This window comes from Lissotriton helveticus, chromosome 1_2, assembly GCF_964261635.1.
Source record: "Lissotriton helveticus chromosome 1_2, aLisHel1.1, whole genome shotgun sequence".
NCBI classification, from domain to species: Eukaryota; Metazoa; Chordata; class Amphibia; order Caudata; family Salamandridae; genus Lissotriton; species Lissotriton helveticus.
This window is the reverse complement of record NC_136058.1, coordinates 327,483,264-327,505,831: the sequence shown is the minus strand read 5'-3', so window position 1 is coordinate 327,505,831 and position 22,568 is coordinate 327,483,264. Positions and strand designations below refer to the sequence as shown.

The 22,568-nt window shown below is 46.2% G+C and overlaps 6 non-coding genes across 6 annotated transcripts; all 6 read right to left on the bottom strand.

The window, feature by feature from the left end:
* Positions 1 to 636: 636 nt before the first annotated feature.
* On the bottom strand, positions 637 to 708 carry TRNAC-GCA (transfer RNA cysteine (anticodon GCA)). Its single transcript has one exon. It is a non-coding gene; the product is annotated as a tRNA-Cys (tRNA).
* Positions 709 to 1,720: 1,012 nt separating this feature from the next.
* TRNAC-GCA (transfer RNA cysteine (anticodon GCA)) lies at positions 1,721 to 1,792 on the bottom strand. Its single transcript has one exon. It is a non-coding gene; the product is annotated as a tRNA-Cys (tRNA).
* Positions 1,793 to 3,888: 2,096 nt separating this feature from the next.
* On the bottom strand, positions 3,889 to 3,960 carry TRNAC-GCA (transfer RNA cysteine (anticodon GCA)). The gene has a single exon. It is a non-coding gene; the product is annotated as a tRNA-Cys (tRNA).
* A 1,012-nt stretch (positions 3,961 to 4,972) lies between these two features.
* On the bottom strand, positions 4,973 to 5,044 carry TRNAC-GCA (transfer RNA cysteine (anticodon GCA)). The gene has a single exon. It is a non-coding gene; the product is annotated as a tRNA-Cys (tRNA).
* Positions 5,045 to 7,141: 2,097 nt separating this feature from the next.
* TRNAC-GCA (transfer RNA cysteine (anticodon GCA)) lies at positions 7,142 to 7,213 on the bottom strand. Its single transcript has one exon. It is a non-coding gene; the product is annotated as a tRNA-Cys (tRNA).
* A 2,096-nt stretch (positions 7,214 to 9,309) lies between these two features.
* On the bottom strand, positions 9,310 to 9,381 carry TRNAC-GCA (transfer RNA cysteine (anticodon GCA)). The gene has a single exon. It is a non-coding gene; the product is annotated as a tRNA-Cys (tRNA).
* Between the last annotated feature and the right edge of the window lie 13,187 nt (positions 9,382 to 22,568).

Here is a 22,568-nt window from a genome sequence, read left to right as displayed (position 1 = left end):
TACAATTCGGTATTTGGAAGGTACACCCAAACACCCCTTTCGAATACCTTCCATTTAATACATCAGAAAAAGCCATTTTGCGTTTGCAAATGGCCTGATTCTTCAGACCAGCCTTCTTGCAACTGCAATGATAGTTCGTACATCTTGCAAGTAGGCAGAGCTATTAAGGAGAAATTAAATAGTTCCTACGTTGCACAAAAATGAAGTGCTTCAAACAAACACATACTTTGCATGCACAGAGAAGAGGTGGAATATATGTAAGACTGAAGACACAGGTGAAATGAGAAATAGATTGACTGCTTCGCTGCCAAGTTTTATACGCCATTTCTTCAGTGCAATACAAGAAAGCACCAAACAGTATAACAAAGTTGTCAATTGGTTTCATAGTCCATTCCCTTTGTTTAGTGCTGTGAAAGGAAGAGCCGAATTCCATAATTGATCAATGATGTTTCAGAAATTCCTCAAAGGGAATACCAAGCAGAGTGTTAAAAACTGCATTTACTCACAGGTTTTGAGCAGGAAACACTGAAATGCTATTAAAGTGCAATATCCAAGGGAACACTGACTCTGTCAAAGATGATCCAAATGGAATTGATGAAAAGTCCCAATTACAAACCACAGAATCAAAATAGGGTGAGGGGACACCCGGATTTGAACCAGGGACCTCTTGATCTGCAGTCAAATGCTCTACCACTGAGCTATATCCCCAGCTTTATAGTACCATCAGAATGACAAAATATCAGTACATATTGAAAGAGTGTGGGGATCATACTAAGTTGTGCAAGAAAGTACAACCTTGAAACTGTGGAACAGGAGAAGTAGTCCTTAATATTATTTATTAAAGGAAAACTGGATCATTTAAAAAACAGATTTATTTGTTTCATTGTTATTTTATTTGAATAGGCAGTGGTACATAGGACCAATGCCTCTACATACAATGATTGTTTTGAAACATTCTTAAAGGGGAAGAGGTTTTTATGGGACACCTTATCATTTGAGGATTGGTTACCACAATCACTGAGATGGTGATGAAGTATGATTGTTTTGGGCCAAATTATGGTGGAAAAACATTTCTACGTACCACTACAATTCGGTATTTGGAAGGTACACCCAAACACCCCTTTCGAATACCTTCCATTTAATACATCAGAAAAAGCCATTTTGCGTTTGCAAATGGCCTGATTCTTCAGACCAGCCTTCTTGTAACTGCAATGATAGTTCGTACATCTTGCACGTAGGCAGAGCTTTTAGGGAGAAATTAAATAGTTCTTACGTTGCACAAAAATGAAGTGCTTCAAACAAACACATACTTTGCATGCACAGAGAAAAGGTGGAATATATGTAAGACTGAAGACACAGGTGAAATGAGAAATAGATTGACTGCTTCGCTGCCAAGTTTTAAACGCCATTTCTTCAGTGCAATACAAGAAAGCACCAAATAGTATAACAAAGTTGTCAATTGGTTTCATAGTCCATTCCCTTTGTTTAGTGCTGTGAAAGGAAGAGCCGAATTCCAAAATTGATCAATGATGTTTCAGAAATTCCCCAAAGGGAATACCAAGCCGAGTGTTAACAACTGCATTTACTCACAGGTTTTTAGCAGGAAACACTGAAATGCTATTAAAGTGCAATATCCAAGGGAACAATGACTCTGTCAAAGATGTTCCAAATGGAATTGATGAAAAGTCTCAATTACAAACAACAGAATCAAAATAGGGTGAGGGGACACCAGGATTTGAACCAGGGACCTCTTGATCTGCAGTCAAATGCTCTACCACTGAGCTATATCCCCAGCTTTTCAGTAAAATCAGAATGACAAAATATCAGTACATATTGAAAGAGTGTGAGGATCATACTAAGTTGTGCCAGAAAGTACAACCTTGAAACTGTGGAACAGGAGAAGTAGTCCTTAATATTATTTATTAAAGGAAAACTGGATCATTTAAAAAACTGATTTATTTGTTTCATTGTTATTTTATTTGAATAGGCAGTGGTACATAGGACCAATGCCTCTACATACAATGATTGTTTTGAAACATGCTTAAAGGGGAAGAGGTTTTTACGGGACACCTTATCATTTGAGGATTGGTTACCACAATCACGGAGATGGTGATGAAGTATGATTGTTTTGGGCCAAATTATGGTGGAAAAACATTTCTACGTACCACTAGAATTTGGTATTTGGAAGGTACACCCAAACACCCCTTTCGAATACCTTCCATTTAATACATCAGAAAAAGCCATTTTGCGTTTGCAAATGGCCTGATTCTTCAGACCAGCCTTCTTGCAACTGCAATGATAGTTCATACATCTTGCACGTAGGCAGAGCTTTTAAGGAGAAATTAAATAGTTCCTACGTTGCACAAAAATGAAGTGCTTCAAACAAACACATACTTTGCATGCACAGAGAAGAGGTGGAATATATGTAAGACTGAAGACACAGGTGAAATGAGAAATAGATTGACTGCTTCGCTGCCAAGTTTTATACGCCATTTCTTCAGTGCAATACAAGAAAGCACCAAAGAATATAACAAAGTTGTCAATTGGTTTCATAGTCCATTCCCTTTGTTTAGTGCTGCGAAAGGAAGAGCCGAATTCCAAAATTGATTAATGATGTTTCAGAAATTTCCCAAAGGGAATACCAAGCAGAGTGTTAAAAACTGCATTTACTCACAGGTTTTGAGAAGCAAACACTGTAATGCCATTAAAATGCAATATCCAAGGGAACACTGACTCTGTCAAAGATGATCCGAATGGAATTGATGGAAAGTCCCAATTACAAACAACAGAATCAAAATAGGGTGAGGGGACACCAGGATTTTAACCAGGTACCTCTTGATCTGCAGTCAAATGCTCTACCACTTAGCTATATCCCCAGCTTTTCAGTAAAATCAGAATGACAAAATATCAGTACATCATGAAAGAGTGTGAGGATCATACTAAGTTGTGCCAGAAAATACAACCTTGAAACTGTGGAACAGGAGAAGTAGTCCTTAATATTATTTATTAAAGGAAAACTGGATCATTTAAAAAACAGATTTATTTGTTTCATTGTGATTTTATTTGAATAGGCAGTGGTACATAGGACCAATGCCTCTACATACAATGATTGTTTTGAAACATTCTTAAAGGGGAAGAGATTTTTACGGGACACCTTATCATTTGAGGATTGGTTACCACAATCACGGAGATGGTGATGAAGTATGATTGTTTTTGGCCAAAGTATGGTAGAAAAACATTTCTACGTACCACTACAATTCGGTATTTGGAAGGTACACCCAAACACCCCTTTCGAATACCTTCCATTTAATACATCAGAAAAAGCCATTTTGCGTTTGCAAATGGCCTGATTCTTCAGACCAGCCTTCTTGCAACTGCAATGATAGTTCGTACATCTTGAAAGTAGGCAGAGCTATTAAGGAGAAATTAAATAGTTCCTACGTTGCACAAAAATGAAGTGCTTCAAACAAACACATACTTTGCATGCACAGAGAAGAGGTGGAATATATGTAAGACTGAAGACACAGGTGAAATGAGAAATAGATTGACTGCTTCGCTGCCAAGTTTTATACGCCATTTCTTCAGTGCAATACAAGAAAGCACCAAACAGTATAACAAAGTTGTCAATTGGTTTCATAGTCCATTCCCTTTGTTTAGTGCTGTGAAAGGAAGAGCCGAATTCCAAAATTGATCAATGATGTTTCAGAAATTTCCCAAAGGGAATACCAAGCAGAGTGTTAAAAACTGCATTTACTCACAGGTTTTGAGCAGGAAACACTGAAATGCTATTAAAGGGCAATATCCAAGGGAACACTGACTCTGTCAAAGATGATCCAAATGGAATTGATGAAAAGTCCCAATTACAAACAACAGAATCAAAATAGGGTGAGGGGACACCCGGATTTGAACCAGGGACCTCTTGATCTGCAGTCAAATGCTCTACCACTGAGCTATATCCCCAGCTTTTCAGTAAAATCAGAATGACAAAATATCAGTACATCATGAAAGAGTGTGAGGATCATACTAAGTTGTGCCAGAAAGTACAACCGTGAAACTGTGGAACAGGAGAAGTAGTCCTTAATATTATTTATTAAAGGAAAACTGGGTCATTTAAAAAACAGATTTATTTGTTTCATTGTTATTTTATTTGAATAGGCAGTGGTACATAGGACCAATGCCTCTACATACAATGATTGTTTTGAAACATTCTTAAAGGGGAAGAGGTTTTTATGGGACACCTTATCATTTGAGGATTGGTTACCACAATCACTGAGATGGTGATGAAGTATGATTGTTTTGGGCCAAATTATGGTGGAAAAACATTTCTACGTACCACTACAATTCGGTATTTGGAAGGTACACCCAAACACCCCTTTCGAATACCTTCCATTTAATACATCAGAAAAAGCCATCTTGCGTTTGCAAATGGCCTGATTCTTCAGACCAGCCTTCTTGTAACTGCAATGATAGTTCGTACATCTTGCACGTAGGCAGAGCTTTTAGGGAGAAATTAAATAGTTCTTACGTTGCACAAAAATGAAGTGCTTCAAACAAACACATACTTTGCATGCACAGAGAAAAGGTGGAATATATGTAAGACTGAAGACACAGGTGAAATGAGAAATAGATTGACTGCTTCGCTGCCAAGTTTTAAACGCCATTTCTTCAGTGCAATACAAGAAAGCACCAAATAGTATAACAAAGTTGTCAATTGGTTTCATAGTCCATTCCCTTTGTTTAGTGCTGTGAAAGGAAGAGCCGAATTCCAAAATTGATCAATGATGTTTCAGAAATTCCCCAAAGGGAATACCAAGCCGAGTGTTAACAACTGCATTTACTCACAGGTTTTTAGCAGGAAACACTGAAATGCTATTAAAGTGCAATATCCAAGGGAACAATGACTCTGTCAAAGATGTTCCAAATGGAATTGATGAAAAGTCTTAATTACAAACAACAGAATCAAAATAGGGTGAGGGGACACCAGGATTTGAACCAGGGACCTCTTGATCTGCAGTCAAATGCTCTACCACTGAGCTATATCCCCAGCTTTTCAGTAAAATCAGAATGACAAAATATCAGTACATATTGAAAGAGTGTGGGGATCATACTAAGTTGTGCAAGAAAGTACAACCTTGAAACTGTGGAACAGGAGAAGTAGTCCTTAATATTATTTATTAAAGGAAAACTGGATCATTTAAAAAACAGATTTATTTGTTTCATTGTTATTTTATTTGAATAGGCAGTGGTACATAGGACCAATGCCTCTACATACAATGATTGTTTTGAAACATTCTTTAAGGGGAAGAGGTTTTTACGGGACACCTTATCATTTGAGGATTGGTTACCACAATCATGGAGATGGTGATGAAGTATGTTTGTTTTGGGCCAAATTATGGTGGAAAAACATTTCTACGTACCACTACAATTCGGTATTTGGAAGGTACACCCAAACACCCCTTTCGAATACCTTCCATTTAATACATCAGAAAAAGCCATTTTGCGTTTGCAAATTGGCCTGATTCTTCAGACCAGCCTTCTTGCAACTGCAATGATAGTTCGTACATCTTGCACGTAGGCAGAGCTTTTAAGAAGAAATTAAATAGTTCCTACGTTGCACAAAAATGAAGTGCTTCAAACAAATACATACTTTGCATGCACAGAGAAGAGGTGGAATATATGTAAGACTGAAGACACAGGTGAAATGAGAAATAGATTGACTGCTTCGCTGCCAAGTTTTATACGCCATTTCTTCAGTGCAATACAAGAAAGCACCAAACAGTATAACAAAGTTGTCAATTGGTTTCATAGTCCATTCCCTTTGTTTAGTGCTGTGAAAGGAAGAGCCGAATTCTAAAATTGATCAATGATGTTTCAGAAATTTCCCAAAGGGAATAACAAGCCGAGTGTTAAAAACTGCATTTACTCACAGGTTTTGAGCAAGAAACACTGAAATGCTATTAAAGTGCAATATCCAAGGGAACACTGACTCTGTCAAAGATGATCCAAATGGAATTGATGAAAAGTCCCAATTACAAACAACAGAATCAAAATAGGGTGAGAGGACACCCGGATTTGAACCAGGGACGTCTTGATCTGCAGTCACATGCTCTACCACTGAGCTATATCCCCAGCTTTTCAGTAAAATCAGAATGACAAAATATCAGTACATATTGAAAGAGTGTGAGGATCATACTAAGTTGTGCCAGAAAGTACAACCTTGAAACTGTGGAACAGGAGAAGTAGTCCTTAATATTATTTATTAAAGGAAAACTGGATCATTTAAAAAACAGATTTATTTGTTTCATTGTTATTTTATTTGAATAGGCAGTGGTACATAGGACCAATGCCTCTACATACAATGATTGTTTTGAAACATGCTTAAAGCGGAAGAGGTTTTTACGGGACACCTTATCATTTGAGGATTGGTTACCACAATCACGGAGATGGTGATGAAGTATGATTGTTTTGGGCCAAATTATGGTGGAAAAACATTTCTACGTACCACTAGAATTTGGTATTTGGAAGGTACACCCAAACACCCCTTTCGAATACCTTCCATTTAATACATCAGAAAAAGCCATTTTGCGTTTGCAAATGGCCTGATTCTTCAGACCAGCTTTCTTGCAACTGCAATGATAGTTCGTACATCTTGCACATAGGCAGAGCTTTTAAGGAGAAATTAAATAGTTCCTACGTTGCACAAAAATGAAGTGCTTCAAACAAACACATACTTTGCATGCACAGAGAAGAGGTGGACTATATGTAAGACTGAAGACACAGGTGAAATGAGAAATAGATTGACTGCTTCGCTGCCAAGTTTTATACGCCATTTCTTCAGTGCAATACAAGAAAGCACCAAACAGTATAACAAAGTTGTCAATTGGTTTCATAGTCCATTCCCTTTGTTTAGTGCTGTGAAAGGAAGAGCCGAATTCCAAAATTGATCAATGATGTTTCAGAAATTTCCCAAAGGGAATACCAAGCCGAGTGTTAAAAACTGCATTTACTCACAGGTTTTGAGCAGGAAACACTGAAATGCTATTAAAGGGCAATATCCAAGGGAACACTGACTCTGTCAAAGATGATCCAAATGGAATTGATGAAAAGTCCCAATTACAAACAACAGAATCAAAATAGGGTGAGGGGACACCCGGATTTGAACCAGGGACCTCTTGATCTGCAGTCAAATGCTCTACCACTGAGCTATATCCCCAGCTTTTCAGTAAAATCAGAATGACAAAATATCAGTACATCATGAAAGAGTGTGAGGATCATACTAAGTTGTGCCAGAAAGTACAACCGTGAAACTGTGGAACAGGAGAAGTAGTCCTTAATATTATTTATTAAAGGAAAACTGGGTCATTTAAAAAACAGATTTATTTGTTTCATTGTTAGTTTATTTGAATAGGCAGTGGTACATAGTACCAATGCCTCTACATACAATGATTGTTTTGAAACATTCTGAAAGGGGAAGAAGTTTTTACGGGACACCTTATCATTTGAGGATTGGTTACCACAATCACTGAGATGGTGAAGAAGTATGATTGTTTTGGGCCAAATAATGGTGGAAAAACATTTCTACGTACCACTACAATTCAGTATTTGGAAGGTACACCCAAACACCCCTTTCGAATACCTTCCATTTAATACATCAGAAAAAGCCATTTTGCATTTGCAAATGACCTGATTCTTCAGACCAGCCTTCTTGCAACTGCAATGATAGTTCGTACATCTTGCACGTAGGCAGAGCTTTTAAGGAGAAATTAAATAGTTCCTACGTTGCACAAAAATGAAGTGCTTCAAACAAACACATACTTTGCATGCACAGAGAAGAGGTGGAATATATGTAAGACTGAAGACACAGGTGAAATGAGAAATAGATTGACTGCTTTGCTGCCAAGTTTTATACGCCATTTCTTCAGTGCAATACAAGAAAGCACCAAACAGTATAACAAAGTTGTCAATTGGTTTCATAGTCCATTCCCTTTGTTTAGTGCTGTGAAAAGAAGAGCTGAATTCCCAAATTGATCAATGATGTTTCAGAAATTTCCCAAAGGGAATACCAAGCCGAGTGTTAAAAACTGCATTTACTCACAGGTTTTGAGAAGCAAACACTGTAATGCCATTAAAATGCAATATCCAAGGGAACACTGACTCTGTCAAAGATGATCCAAATGGAATTGATGGAAAGTCCCAACTACAAACCACAGAATCAAAATAGGGTGAGGGGACAACTGGATTTGAACCAGGGACCTCTTGATCTGCAGTCAAATGCTCTACCACTGATCTATATCCCCAGCTTTGCAATAAAATCAGAAAGACAAAATATCAGTACATCATGAAAGAGTGTGAGGATCATACTAAGTTGTGCCAGAAAGTACAACCTTGAAACTGTGGAACAGGAGAAGTAGTCCTTAATATTATTTATTAAAGGAAAACTGGATCATTTAAAAAACAGATTTATTTGTTTCATTGTTAGTTTATTTGAATAGGCAGTGGTACATAGGACCAATGCCTCTACATACAATGATTGTTTTGAAACATTCTGAAAGGGGAAGAAGTTTTTACGGGACACCTTATCATTTGAGGATTGGCTACCACAATCACTGAGATGGTGATGAAGTATGATTGTTTTGGGCCAAATTATGGTGGAAAAACATTTCTACGTACCACTACAATTCGGTATTTGGAAGGTACACCCAAACACCCCTTTTGAATACCTTCCATTTAATACATCAGAAAAAGCCATTTTGCGTTTGCAAATGGCCTGATTCTTCAGACCAGCCTTCTTGCAACTGCAATGATAGTTCGTACATCTTGCACGTAGGCAGAGCTTTTAGGGAGAAATTAAATAGTTCTTACGTTGCACAAAAATGAAGTGCTTCAAACAAACACATACTTTGCATGCACAGAGAAGAGGTGGAATATATGTAAGAATGAAGACACAGGTGAAATGAGAAATAGATTGACTGCTTCGCTGCCAAGTTTTATACGCCATTTCTTCAGTGCAATACAAGAAAGCACCAAACAGTATACCAAAGTTGTCATTTGGTTTTATAGTCCATTCCCTTTGTTTAGTGCTGTGAAAGGAAGAGCCGAATTCCAAAATTGATCAATGATGTTTCGGAAATTCCCCAAAGGGAATACCAAGCCGAGTGTTAAAAACTGCATTTACTCACAGGTTTTTAGCAGGAAACACTGAAATGCTATTAAAGTGCAATATCCAAGGGAACACTGACTCTGTCAAAGATGATCCAAATGGAATTGATGAAAAGTCCCAATTACAAACAACAGAATCAAAATAGGGTGAGGGGACACCCGGATTTGAACCAGGGACCGCTTGAGCTGCAGTCAAATGCTCTACCACTGAGCTATATCCCCAGCTTTTCAGTAAAATCAGAATGACAGAATATCAGTACATATTAAAAGAGTGTGAGGATCATACTAAGTTGTGCCAGAAAGTACAACCTTGAAACTGTGGAACAGGAGAAGTAGTCCTTAATATTATTTATTAAAGGAAAACTGGATCATTTAAAAAACAGATTTATTTGTTTCATTGTTATTTTATTTGAATAGGCAGTGGTACATAGTACCAATGCCTCTACATACAATGATTGTTTTGAAACATTCTTAAAGGGGAAGAGGTTTTTAGGGGACACCTTATCATTTGAGGATTGATTACCACAATCACGGAGATGGTGATGAAGTATGATTGTTTTGGGCCAAATTATGGTGGAAAAACAATTCTACGTACCACTACAATTCGGTATTTGGAAGGTACACCCAAACACCCCTTTCGAATACCTTCCATTTAATACATCAGAAAAAGCCATTTTCCGTTTGCAAATGGTCTGATTCTTCAGACCAGCCTTCTTGCAACTGCAATGATAGTTCGTACATCTTGCACGTAGGCAGAGCTTTTAAGGAGAAATTAAATAGTTCCTACGTTGCACAAAAATGAAGTGCTTCAAACAAACACATACTTTGCATGCACAGAGAAGAGGTGGAATATATGTAAGACTGAAGACACAGGTGAAATGAGAAATAGATTGACTGCTTCGCTGCCAAGTTTTATACGCCATTTCTTCAGTGCAATACAAGAAAGCACCAAACAGTATAACAAAGTTGTCAATTGGTTTCATAGTCCATTCCCTTTGTTTAGTGCTGTGAAAAGAAGAGCCGAATTCCAAAATTGATCAATGATGTTTCAGAAATTTCCCAAAGGGAATAACAAGCCGAGTGTTAAAAACTGCATTTACTCACAGGTTTTGAGCAGGAAACACTGAAATACTATTAAAGTGCATGTAGGAAGGTAGATCCCTGACTATGGTTGCCCCCAACTTTTTGCCTGGTGTTTTGCTGGTTTTCTGACTTAGTTGACCTGGGACCCTGCTATTCAGGGCCCCAGGCCTTCTGCTCTCTCTGTAAAATGGATTCCATGTACCTTAGGTACATATCTAAATTGGATACTGAGTCACCTTATCAGTCCCTGTACAGTGTACCTTAGGTACCCAGGGCATAGGTGTACCCAGGGCCTACCAGGGGCTGCAGCATGTATTATGCCACCCCTGGCTGGCCATCCAAATCTGACACAACTGGCTGCTTGACAGCTGGGGCAAGGTGGTGTAATCACCCTTTGCTTTAGATATAGTATACCTATATCTAACCCTAAAATGGACACACAGATCTCCTATCAGTCACTCCTATGACAGGCCTTAACAATCCTGAGGGCAGAGTGCTTGGAATCGTGTGAGATGGTGCTCTGGCATGAGCTGAGCCTGTCTGCGGCTTTCGGGATCTATCCCTTAGCCGTTTCCATGATATCGCATACCATATACTCTTAAGTGCATTATAATCCTCGCGGTTATATGCCAACTCTGGTTTCGCCTTATCAAAACATGTCGAGTAAGGTGTCATACGAATTGGAATACTAACCCCTCGCCAATTCTGGCGACGGGGTTAGCATTCCACCCTTCTAGAGGGACACGACATGTATGTAACCCCTAACCCCGGTTAAAGTCAAACAGAGCCTCAGCTCCACAAAATGGATGCTGCCACCGAGACACAAGTCTGCCCTCCTGCTGCTGGGAGTCCTCCCAGAGCAGGAGATAAGGACAAAGGGTTTCCTGCCAGGGGCGGTGCCAGCACCGTCCCAGACAGGGTTTTGTGTATTGTAGGTAGGCAGGGCTTTAGAGGAAGGTGACTGCACGTGGCACCCCGGTGCTCACTGTGCATAGGCTGGCTGGAACCAGTTCCAGGGTCACTCCAGACCCTGTGCTGGGGAAAAGCCCGCCAAGGAAGCGGGTGTAACCACCCCCCTCCTAGTCCCACCCCTAGGGCAGGACTTAGTCGCGTGCCAGCCCCTTTTTACAGGATAAAGGTAGGAACTGGCCCCCTTCCAAATCAGATCATCTTTGAATCCTGAAACTACTTTCCACGAAAGGAACTCAAGACTTCTTCCTAAGATTTCTCCCTTGTGACTAAGGAGTAGTCACCCTGCATCCGCAGGCACCATCTTAAGAACACTGCGGTCTGCTGCACGTCCTTCCTCCGGAATCCGACTGCCCAGCTCGACGAGAACCGGCTTCCCTGGCACCTCTGACCTCTACCCACCTCTACAGCCCAGCTGAGAACCGTGGGTGCGACGAGACCTCAAGGGACCGGCTATCTGCAAGACTGCACGACTTCTTTCCAGCACGCCCGCCGAGTGAATTCCTGGTGAGTGCTTTGGGGTCCGAGAAGCCCCCACCCTGAGCAGCTCCAGCACCGAAGAGCAGCCCCCCAGCATCTCCACGATCTGCGTGGGGCCCTTCTGCTTTTTGCTGCTCACCGCGTTGTTTGGCTACTAGCCCGCTGGCTTGTGGCCTTCCTGACGACGCCCGACGACATTTCTGCTGCTGGTCTGGTTGCTCCAGACTGGCCCTTGCTTCCCTCCATCGGAGAAGTACCCTGGACCCTCCTGGTCCGCCCAAGACGCCATTTTAGGTCCACCGCGTGGGCCTTGCATTTGCCAAGACTTGTTGCCCAATCCTGGGTCCAGCGACGTCGACAGCAAGAACCTTCGTGGGACAGCTCGCACCTCCATCCTGGTCGCCGACAACGCCTCCTGGTCCGAGAGACTGCAGAGCCCAGCAGCGCCCACTCCCCTGACTGCGGTGACTTCGCCCGGTGCCATCCTGGTGCCCACTTAATCACTGGCTAGTGATTCAAGAACTTGGTCCCCTCTGCTTTCAGGTTTTCTTCTTCCTTGATCCAGGCTTGGATCCATCGAACTTTCCTTCACTGGTCGCCTGCCAGCAACTTCTTCCTTCCAGGCTCCTGGTCCGGCAACGAGATCCCCGACGTCTTTTCAGACCTATGCAGCTGCAGCCCCTGGGCTAGGTAACTTCGGCACTCCGGTGTCCCAGCATAGCCTCACTATCCAAGGGTCAGGATCCACTGTCGTTTTCTCCCTACCAGGTCGGGTTCGCCCGTGAACACTAACTTTGTGAATTCTATCTTCCATAGACTTTGTCCCGCATCCCGCGTGAGAGTGCACACTCTGCACCCGAGTCCCCTGGGCCTCCTAGTAGTAATCTAACGATTCCCTAGTCCAGTCCTAGCGATTCCAAAGCCTATTAGAACTGTTACTTACCTGCTAGTAATTCGCATTCCACTTTTAGAGTATATAGTTTTTCGTGCCCCTCGGGCATTTGTGTATAACGTGCTAACTTAAGTATTTTCGTAAGAGTTTTGTTGTGTGCTTAGCTCCCTGTCTCATAAAGAGCCAGGGTAGTCTTGTTATAAATAAATACACTGTTTATTTTTCATAACAACTTGTGTGGTGTCCTTTCACTGGGTGTTCAAGGGGTAATGTGATGGTAAAACAGCTGGCTTAACACGCCCTCTAGAGTCTTAGCCTTAGACTGCTCGTATCCATGCTACTAGGATAGCTGGTCTATAAGGTTGACTTACAACCAATCATCAATAAGGGTTGTTTGGACTGATATATAGTGATCACTAGAATAGTGAGCACTGCACATCAGGCCAACTTCTCACATTGGTGGCAGCGGTGGGATTTGAGCTTGCTGTTGTTTTACCACACATGCCCTAAGAATATCTTGTGAAAGATCACATAAGTACTAAAGGTACATATAACTTAGCTTAGAATACTCTGAGTTCTACTGAACCAGCTGTTGTAGCTCCTAGGGCCTAGCACACCCTAAACTACAACTCTAGCAAGGGATCAGTAGGCAAACATATAGTGTAGGTAAGTGCACCACTTACACCTCACTAGAAAAGCATGTCGACTCAGGGGGACTCTACTGAGACTCCCCTGGTCAGTGTTGACCCTCCACAGGTCACTTCAAGATATGCAGCTCTCAGTTTCCAGGAGATGAGACAAATCTGTGTCTCCAGGAAACTGAAGCAGGGGTCTAACCCCACCACTCCCTTTCTGATAGGTCTCTTAGAGACATATGATGCCAGAAAGCTTTCTCAGTTACATGAGAACATGCCAGCCTTAGAGGGAACCCCTGAGGATCCAGACCTTCCCAACATTGCTACTGCAGTTGAGGAGGAGGACCAAGAGGAACTCTCTGGGGATGAGGTAGACAAAGGTCTTGAGGTAGTCAGAAGGCTAACTAGGACCAACTTAGACTTACTTGGGCTAGGATCTGGGGGCCCCCCAGTACTAACCCGAAGTGGGCCTAACCTTGGAGTTAGGAGAGATAGATCTCTTTCTAGGGACTCCAATAGATCTCTGCACTCTAATGCCTCTTCTCAGGGGAGAAGGAATCCTCCACAGAGGAGATTCACTTCCCCTCAGAGAAGGGAGCATGAAGCTAGGATGAGACAAGCTGAACTGAGGATTGAAAGGGAAGAACTGGCCCTGGCCAAAGAGAAGCTTGCCTTTGCTAGAGAGCAGCAGATGAGTGGGTTAGCACCCACTGGTGGCAGCAATCTCCCAAGAGATAGAGAGAAGGGTTTAGATACTAAACACCTGACTAAAATAGTGCCCCCCTTTAAGCAAGGGGATGATATCCAGAAATGGATGGCTGCTCTGGAGAGGGCCTGCACTGTGCAGTGCATTCCCCAGAGTCAGTGGGCAGCTATACTGTGGCTCTCCTTTGATGGTAAAGGTAGAGACAAGCTCCTCACTACAAGAGTGGAGGATGCTAATGATTACCAGGTCCTGAAAAATGCACTGGTTGATGGGTTTGGCTTAACCACTGAGCAGTACAGGTTGCTGTTCAGAGACACCCAGAAAACTCAGTCTCAGGACTGGTCTGACTTTGTTGATTGTGCCACTAAGGCTTTGGAAGGCTGGCTACTGGGTAGTAAGGTTACTGATTTCAAGGGATTGTATAATCTAATTATGAGAGAGCAAGTCTTAAATAATTGTCAGAACCAGTTATTACACCAGCACCTGGTAGACTCTGATCTGACCTCTCCACAAGAATTGGGTAAGAGGGCAGACAAATGGGTCAGAACCAGGATTAGGCCCAAGAACCAAGGTGGTGACCAGAAAAAGGAATCAACCAAGCCTCAAGAGAAGGGTGGGAATAAATCTACAGATCAAACCACATCAAGGCCCCAAAAATCCTCTGAGGGGGGTGGGTCCCAGAATCCTTCCAACAACCAGAAGAAACCTTATTGTTATCCCTGTAAACAGGTGGGTCATTTAAAAACTGACAGCAGTTGCCCAAAGAATAACAATAAGGAAAACATACCCCCAAGTAACATTCCCAAACCTCCTGTTACTACTAGTAGTAATCTCCCAGGTGGTGGGAGTGCCCCCAAGAATTTGGGTGCATTTACTTTGGGAGTTCCTGGGGACTCTGGCCTAACCAGGTCCCCAAACTTAGATACTCTTGTCTGTGAGACTGGCATGGGGTTTGCCAACTTCACAACTTGTCCCAACACTTTGGGCAAGTACAGACAGGAGCCCCTCATCAATGGTATAAAAGTTGAGGCCTATAGAGACACAGGGGCTAGCATCACTATGGTGACTGAGAGCCTAGTCCCCTCAAGGCAACTTTTACCTGGTGCCACATACCAGGTGACCAATATTGATGGAGTACAGAGAGATCATCCCATGGCAGTGGTCAATCTCAGCTGGGGAGGTGTCACTGGCCACAAGAGAGTGGCAGTATCACCAAACTTGCCTGTAGATTGCCTACTGGGGAATGATTTGGAGCTCTCAGCCTGGGCTGAAGTTGAGCAAGAAACCCATTCTAAAATGGTAAATACCCATGGTAAGGTTAGTGGGGCAGTGTTAGTCACAGCCCCAGTCCAAGATGTCCTCCCTGAACAGGTCAGGAGGGTTGTGCCAGTCACAACCCAATCTCAGACAACTTCCTTCCCAGAACAGGTTGTCAAGGCTGTCATGGTAACAGCCCACACCCAAACTGAGCCCCCTCCTGAAAAGGTTGGGAGAGTTGTGATGGCCACAGCTCAAACTCAGACAGAAGATAGTGTTGTGAAGCCTGAAACCATGGATCACTCCACTCAGACAGAGAGTATTGAGGAGGAAGAGAAATCTCCCTCCCACCAGACTTTAGGAAAGGATCAGCCTCCTCAGGGAACTGATCTGACCCCTTGTGAAGAAACTGCCACAGAGGTAGTCAGGCCTAGCCTGGCAGAACCCCTGATGTCAGTGGACCCTTCCAAGGTGGGACCCAGTCTGGAGCAGGTAACCTGCCCCTCTCTACCCTGCCTCAGTCAGCCCAGGGCTGTAGAGGTCAGGGAGGCCAGGGTTGGACCCCAAGGGGCCCCCTGTCCAAAAGAATTTCCCAATCAGCAGATTAAGGGCACTGAAGCTAGTAGTCCTAGCCCAGTGAAAATAAAACATACTCCTGAGGGATACCCCTTAAAATTAGTTAGGGACCTCCCACAGATGGACACTGTTGGGCACAGCCAAACTTGGGACCTGAGGGCCCCAGACCTGACCTGTCCCTCCAGTAAGCCAAACAGAGGGACCCAACCTCCAGCTGTAGGTAGCCAGAGGTTGACCCTGAGAGCCCAAAACAACTCAGTCTTGGAAAGAAAGGCCTCTATGGTGGAAAATGATTGGAGGAAGCTGAGCCCAAAATTAGTGGAGCCTCACTTCAGTACTCCATTTCAGCACCAGCCTTTTACTTTGCCAAAACACACCACAGGTAGAGATTCCCTATGGTGGAGACCCTCAGACACCCTTAGGGTGAGGGATTGCTTAGTGGACCATGAGATAGGGGGTAACCATGCCAGTGCTGGTACTTCCTTATATGGCCACTCAGGCAATATAGGCTTACCTGGCAAGGCTAGCCTTATCTCCTTTCGTTTGGGGGGGGGGGTTATGTAGGAAGGTAGATCCCTGACTATGGTTGCCCCCAACTTTTTGCCTGGTGTTTTGCTGGTTTTCTGACTTAGTTGACCTGGGACCCTGCTATTCAGGGCCCCAGGCCTTCTGCTCTCTCTGTAAAATGGATTCCATGTACCTTAGGTACATATCTAAATTGGATACTGAGTCACCTTATCAGTCCCTGTACAGTGTACCTTAGGTACCCAGGGCATAGGTGTACCCAGGGCCTACCAGGGGCTGCAGCATGTATTATGCCACCCCTGGCTGGCCATCCAAATCTGACACAACTGGCTGCTTGACAGCTGGGGCAAGGTGGTGTAATCACCCTTTGCTTTAGATATAGTATACCTATATCTAACCCTAAAATGGACACACAGATCTCCTATCAGTCACTCCTATGGCAGGCCTTAACAATCCTGAGGGCAGAGTGCTTGGAATCGTGTGAGATGGTGCTCTGGCATGAGCTGAGCCTGTCTGCGGCTTTCGGGATCTATCCCTTAGCCGTTTCCATGATATCGCATACCATATACTCTTAAGTGCATTATAATCCTCGCGGTTATATGCCAACTCTGGTATCGCCTTATCAAAACATGTCGAGTAAGGTGTCATACGAATTGGAATACTAACCCCTCGCCAATTCTGGCGACGGGGTTAGCATTCCACCCTTCTAGAGGGACACGACATGTATGTAACCCCTAACCCCGGTTAAAGTCAAACAGAGCCTCAGCTCCACAAAATGGATGCTGCCACCGAGACACAAGTCTGCCCTCCTGCTGCTGGGAGTCCTCCCAGAGCAGGAGATAAGGACAAAGGGTTTCCTGCCAGGGGCGGTGCCAGCACCGTCCCAGACAGGGTTTTGTGTATTGTAGGTAGGCAGGGCTTTAGAGGAAGGTGACTGCACGTGGCACCCCGGTGCTCACTGTGCATAGGCTGGCTGGAACCAGTTCCAGGGTCACTCCAGACCCTGTGCTGGGGAAAAGCCCGCCAAGGAAGCGGGTGTAACCACCCCCCTCCTAGTCCCACCCCTAGGGCAGGACTTAGTCGCGTGCCAGCCCCTTTTTACAGGATAAAGGTAGGAACTGGCCCCCTTCCAAATCAGATCATCTTTGAATCCTGAAACTACTTTCCACGAAAGGAACTCAAGACTTCTTCCTAAGATTTCTCCCTTGTGACTAAGGAGTAGTCACCCTGCATCCGCAGGCACCATCTTAAGAACACTGCGGTCTGCTGCACGTCCTTCCTCCGGAATCCGACTGCCCAGCTCGACGAGAACCGGCTTCCCTGGCACCTCTGACCTCTACCCACCCCTACAGCCCAGCTGAGAACCGTGGGTGCGACGAGACCTCAAGGGACCGGCTATCTGCAAGACTGCACGACTTCTTTCCAGCACGCCCGCCGAGTGAATTCCTGGTGAGTGCTTTGGGGTCCGAGAAGCCCCCACCCTGAGCAGCTCCAGCACCGAAGAGCAGCCCCCCAGCATCTCCACGATCTGCGTGGGGCCCTTCTGCTTTTTGCTGCTCACCGCGTTGTTTGGCTACTAGCCCGCTGGCTTGTGGCCTTCCTGACGATGCCCGACGACATTTCTGCTGCTGGTCTGGTTGCTCCAGACTGGCCCTTGCTTCCCTCCATCGGAGAAGTACCCTGGACCCTCCTGGTCCGCCCAAGACGCCATTTTAGGTCCACCGCGTGGGCCTTGCATTTGCCAAGACTTGTTGCCCAATCCTGGGTCCAGCGACGTCGACCTTCGTGGGACAGCTCGCACCTCCATCCTGGTCGCCGACAACGCCTCCTGGTCCGAGAGACTGCAGAGCCCAGCAGCGCCCACTCCCCTGACTGCGGTGACTTCGCCCGGTGCCATCCTGGTGCCCACTTAATCACTGGCTAGTGATTCAAGAACTTGGTCCCCTCTGCTTTCAGGTTTTCTTCTTCCTTGATCCAGGCTTGGATCCATCGAACTTTCCTTCACTGGTCGCCTGCCAGCAACTTCTTCCTTCCAGGCTCCTGGTCCGGCAACGAGATCCCCGACGTCTTTTCAGACCTATGCAGCTGCAGCCCCTGGGCTAGGTAACTTCGGCACTCCGGTGTCCCAGCATAGCCTCACTATTCAAGGGTCCGGATCCACTGTCGTTTTCTCCCTACCAGGTCGGGTTCGCCCGTGAACACTAACTTTGTGAATTCTAGCTTCCATAGACTTTGTCCCGCATCCCGCGTGAGAGTGCACACTCTGCACCCGAGTCCCCTGGGCCTCCTAGTAGTAATCTAACGATTCCCTAGTCCAGTCCTAGCGATTCCAAAGCCTATTAGAACTGTTACTTACCTGCTAGTAATTCGCATTCCACTTTTAGAGTATATGGTTTTTCGTGCCCCTCGGGCATTTGTGTATAACGTGCTAACTTAAGTATTTTCGTAAGAGTTTTGTTGTGTGCTTAGCTCCCTGTCTCATAAAGAGCCAGGGTAGTCTTGTTATAAATAAATACACTGTTTATTTTTCATAACAACTTGTGTGGTGTCCTTTCACTGGGTGTTCAAGGGGTAATGTGATGGTAAAACAGCTGGCTTAACACGCCCTCTAGAGTCTTAGCCTTAGACTGCTCGTATCCATGCTACTAGGATAGCTGGTCTATAAGGTTGACTTACAACCAATCATCAATAAGGGTTGTTTGGACTGATATATAGTGATCACTAGAATAGTGAGCACTGCACATCAGGCCAACTTCTCACAGTGCAATATCCAAGGGAACACTGACTCTGTCAAAGATGATCCAAATGTAATTGATGAAAAGTCCCAATAACAAACAACAGAATCAAAATAGGGTGAGGGGACACCCGGATTTGGATGAGGGACCTCTTGATCTGCAGTCAAATGCTCTAACACTGAGCTATATCCCCAGCTTTTTAGTAAAATCAGAATGACAGAATATCAGTACATCATGAAAGAGTGTGAGGATCATACTAAGTTGTGCCAGAAAGTACAACCTTGAAACTGTGGAACAGGAGAAGTAGTCCTTAATATTATGTATTAAAGGAAAACTGGATCATTTAAAAAACAGATTTATTTGTTTCATTGTTATTTTATTTGAATAGGCAGTGGTACATAGGACCAATGCCTCTACATACAATGATTGTTTCGAAACATTCTTAAAGGGGAAGAGGTTTTTATGGGACACCTTATCATTTGAGGATTGGTTACCACAATCACGGAGATGGTGATGAAGTATGATTGTTTTGGGCCAAATTATGGTGGAAAAACATTTCTACGTACCACTGCAATTCGGTATTTGGAAGGTACACCCAAACACCCCTTTCGAATACCTTCCATTTAATACATCAGAAAAAGCCATTTTGCGTTTGCAAATGGCCTGATTCTTCAGACCAGCCTTTTTGCAACTGCAATGATAGTTCGTACATCTTGCACGTAGGCAGAGCTTTTAAGGAGAAATTAAATAGTTCCTACGTTGCACAAAAATGAAGTGCTTCAAACAAACACATACTTTGCATGCACAGAGAAGAGGTGGAATATATGTAAGACTGAAGACACAGGTGAAATGAGAAATAGATTGACTGCTTCGCTGCCAAGTTTTATACGCCATTTCTTCAGTGCAATACAAGAAAGCACCAAACAGTATAACAAAGTTGTCAATTGGTTTCATAGTCCATTCCCTTTGTTTAGTGCTGTGAAAGGAAGAGCCGAATTCCAAAATTGATCAATGATGTTTCAGAAATTTCCCAAAGGGAATACCAAGCCGAGTGTTAAAAACTGCATTTACTCACAGGTTTTGAGAAGCAAACACTGTAATGTCCAAACCCGTCCTGGCGGGCCGTATCCATGCCAGATTTTTGGGATATCCCCATCTGGGGATCACGGTTCGATCCCCGGCACCAGCGGCAGATTAGCCCAGCACCATGTGACTCTGGGCAATAGCTGGCGCCTCGGCTAGGGCGGCTGACTCAAGAATCTGGGGATCACGGTTCGATCCCCGGCACCGGCGGCAGATTAGCCCAGCACCATGTGACTCTGGGCAATAGCTGGCGCCGCGGCTAGGGCGGCTGACTCCGGAATCTGGAGATCAATGTTCGATCCCCGGCACCGGCGGCAGATTAGCCTAGCACCATGTGACTCTGGGCAATAGCTGGCGCCGCGGCTAGGGCGGCTGACTCCGGAATTTGGGGATCACGGTTCGATCCCCGGCACTGGCGGCAGATTAGCCCAGCACCATGTGACTCTGGGCAATAGCTTGCTTAATCTTCCCGACGGCCCCTAGCGCCTAGAGACCCTTATTGGTGACTGTGCGCTTTACAAATGTGGATTATTAAAATTATTATTTGGGCCGATTCCGATCCGGTTCGTAAAAGGACATCCGCCCGAATCCGTCGGACAACCACGTACGCCCGGGAGAGGACTGCCCGGGACCCGTGGAGCCCGTCCTGGTCACTCTGACCTGCCATCGGCCTGGAGAAGGGAGCGCCGGACGCCAGGGGGGAGGACTGCCCGGGACCTGTGGAGCCCGTCCTGGGCACTCTGACCTGCCGTCGGCCCGGGGAAGGGAGCCCCGGACGCCCGGGGAGGACTGCCCAGGACCCGTGGAACTCGTCCTGGGCACTCTGACATGCCGCTGACCCGGGGAAGGGAACCCCGGACGCCCAGGAACCGTGGAGCCCGTCCTGGGCACTCTGACAAGCCGTTGGCCCTGGGAAGGGAGCCCCGGACACCCGGGACCCGTGTAGCCCGAACTGGAAACTCCGGCATGCCGTTGGCCCGGGGAAGGGAGTCCCAGATACCCGGGGCCCGTGGAGCCCGTCATGGGCACTCTGACAAGCCGTTGTCCCGGGGAAGGGAGCCCCGGACGCCCGGGACTCGTGGGGCCCGTCCTGGGCACTCTGGCATGCCGTTGGCCCGGGGAAGGGAGCCCCGGACGCCCGGGGCCCGTGGAGCCCATCCTGGGCACTTTGACATGCCGTTGGCCTGGGGAAGGGAGCCCCGGACGCCCGGGGGGAGGACTGCCAGGGACCCGTGGAGCCCGTCCTGGGCACTTTGACCTGCCGTTGGCCTGGAGATGGAAGCCCCGGAAGCCCGGGGGAGGACTGCACCGGGACCCATGGAGCCCGTCCCGGGTACTTTGCCATGCTGTTGGCCTCCTGGAGATGGGTGCCCCGGACGCCCGGGGGACGACTGCCCGGGACGTATGGAGCCCGTCCCGGGCACTTTTCCATGCCATTGGGCTGGATGGAGCCCGGGCGCCCGGGGGACGAATGCCGGGGACGCATGGAGCCCGTCCTGGCCACTTTTCCATGCCGTCAGGCTGGATGGAGCCCCGGGCGCCCGGGGGACGAATGCCCGGGACGCATGGAGCCCGTCCCGGTCACTCTGCCATGCCATCAGCCTGGAGCACCCCGACACCCAGGGGAGGACCACCCTGAAAACCATGGAGCCCGACCCGGGCACTGCACTCTGCCATGCCGTCAGCCTGGATGGAGCCCCGGACTCCCGGGGGACGACTGCCCAAGAGCCCGGGGGACGAATGCCCGGGACGCATTGAGCCCGTCCCGGACACTCTGCCATGCCGTCGGCCTGGATGGAGCCCCGGACGCCCGGGGGACGACTGCCCAAGAGCCATGGAGCCCGACCCGGGCACTCTGCCATGCCGTCAGCCTGGATGGAGCGCCCGGGGGACGAATGCCCGGGACGCATGGAGCCCGTCCTGGGCACTTTTCCATGCCGTTGGCCTGGAGGAAGGAAGCCCCGGGTGGCCTAGGGAGGTGTTGCCCAGGCATAGCCTATCTGGTCCCCGTTGGCAGAGAACCACCAGCCCTGGAGGGGTGTCCGGGCGTACCCTGCCCCTAGTAATCCAGAGGGAAATTACCCCCCTTTCTTGCAATCTGTGCACGCGAGGTGACAGAGGGGACCCAAGGCGTGAAAGTACCCGACCTCATGGAGCCCTCGCTGGGATCCGGGAGGCGAATGGCACCTCATCGGGACTTCCAGGGAAGTTCGGCCATCTGGTCGCCCCATAGGAAAGCGTTGCGGGCGACCAGATGCCCGAGGGGATCCGGGCGACCAGATGACCGAGGGAATCTGGCCGATCAGATGGCCGGGCATGGAGGTGAAGCCGCCTGGACTCTCCCCACCCCGTCCCCGTCCCCGTCCCGGGACGAATGCCCGAGACGCATGGAGCCCGTCCTGGGCACTTTTCCATGCCATCGGCCTGGAGCGCCCCGACACCCAGGGGAGGACCACCCTGGAAACCAT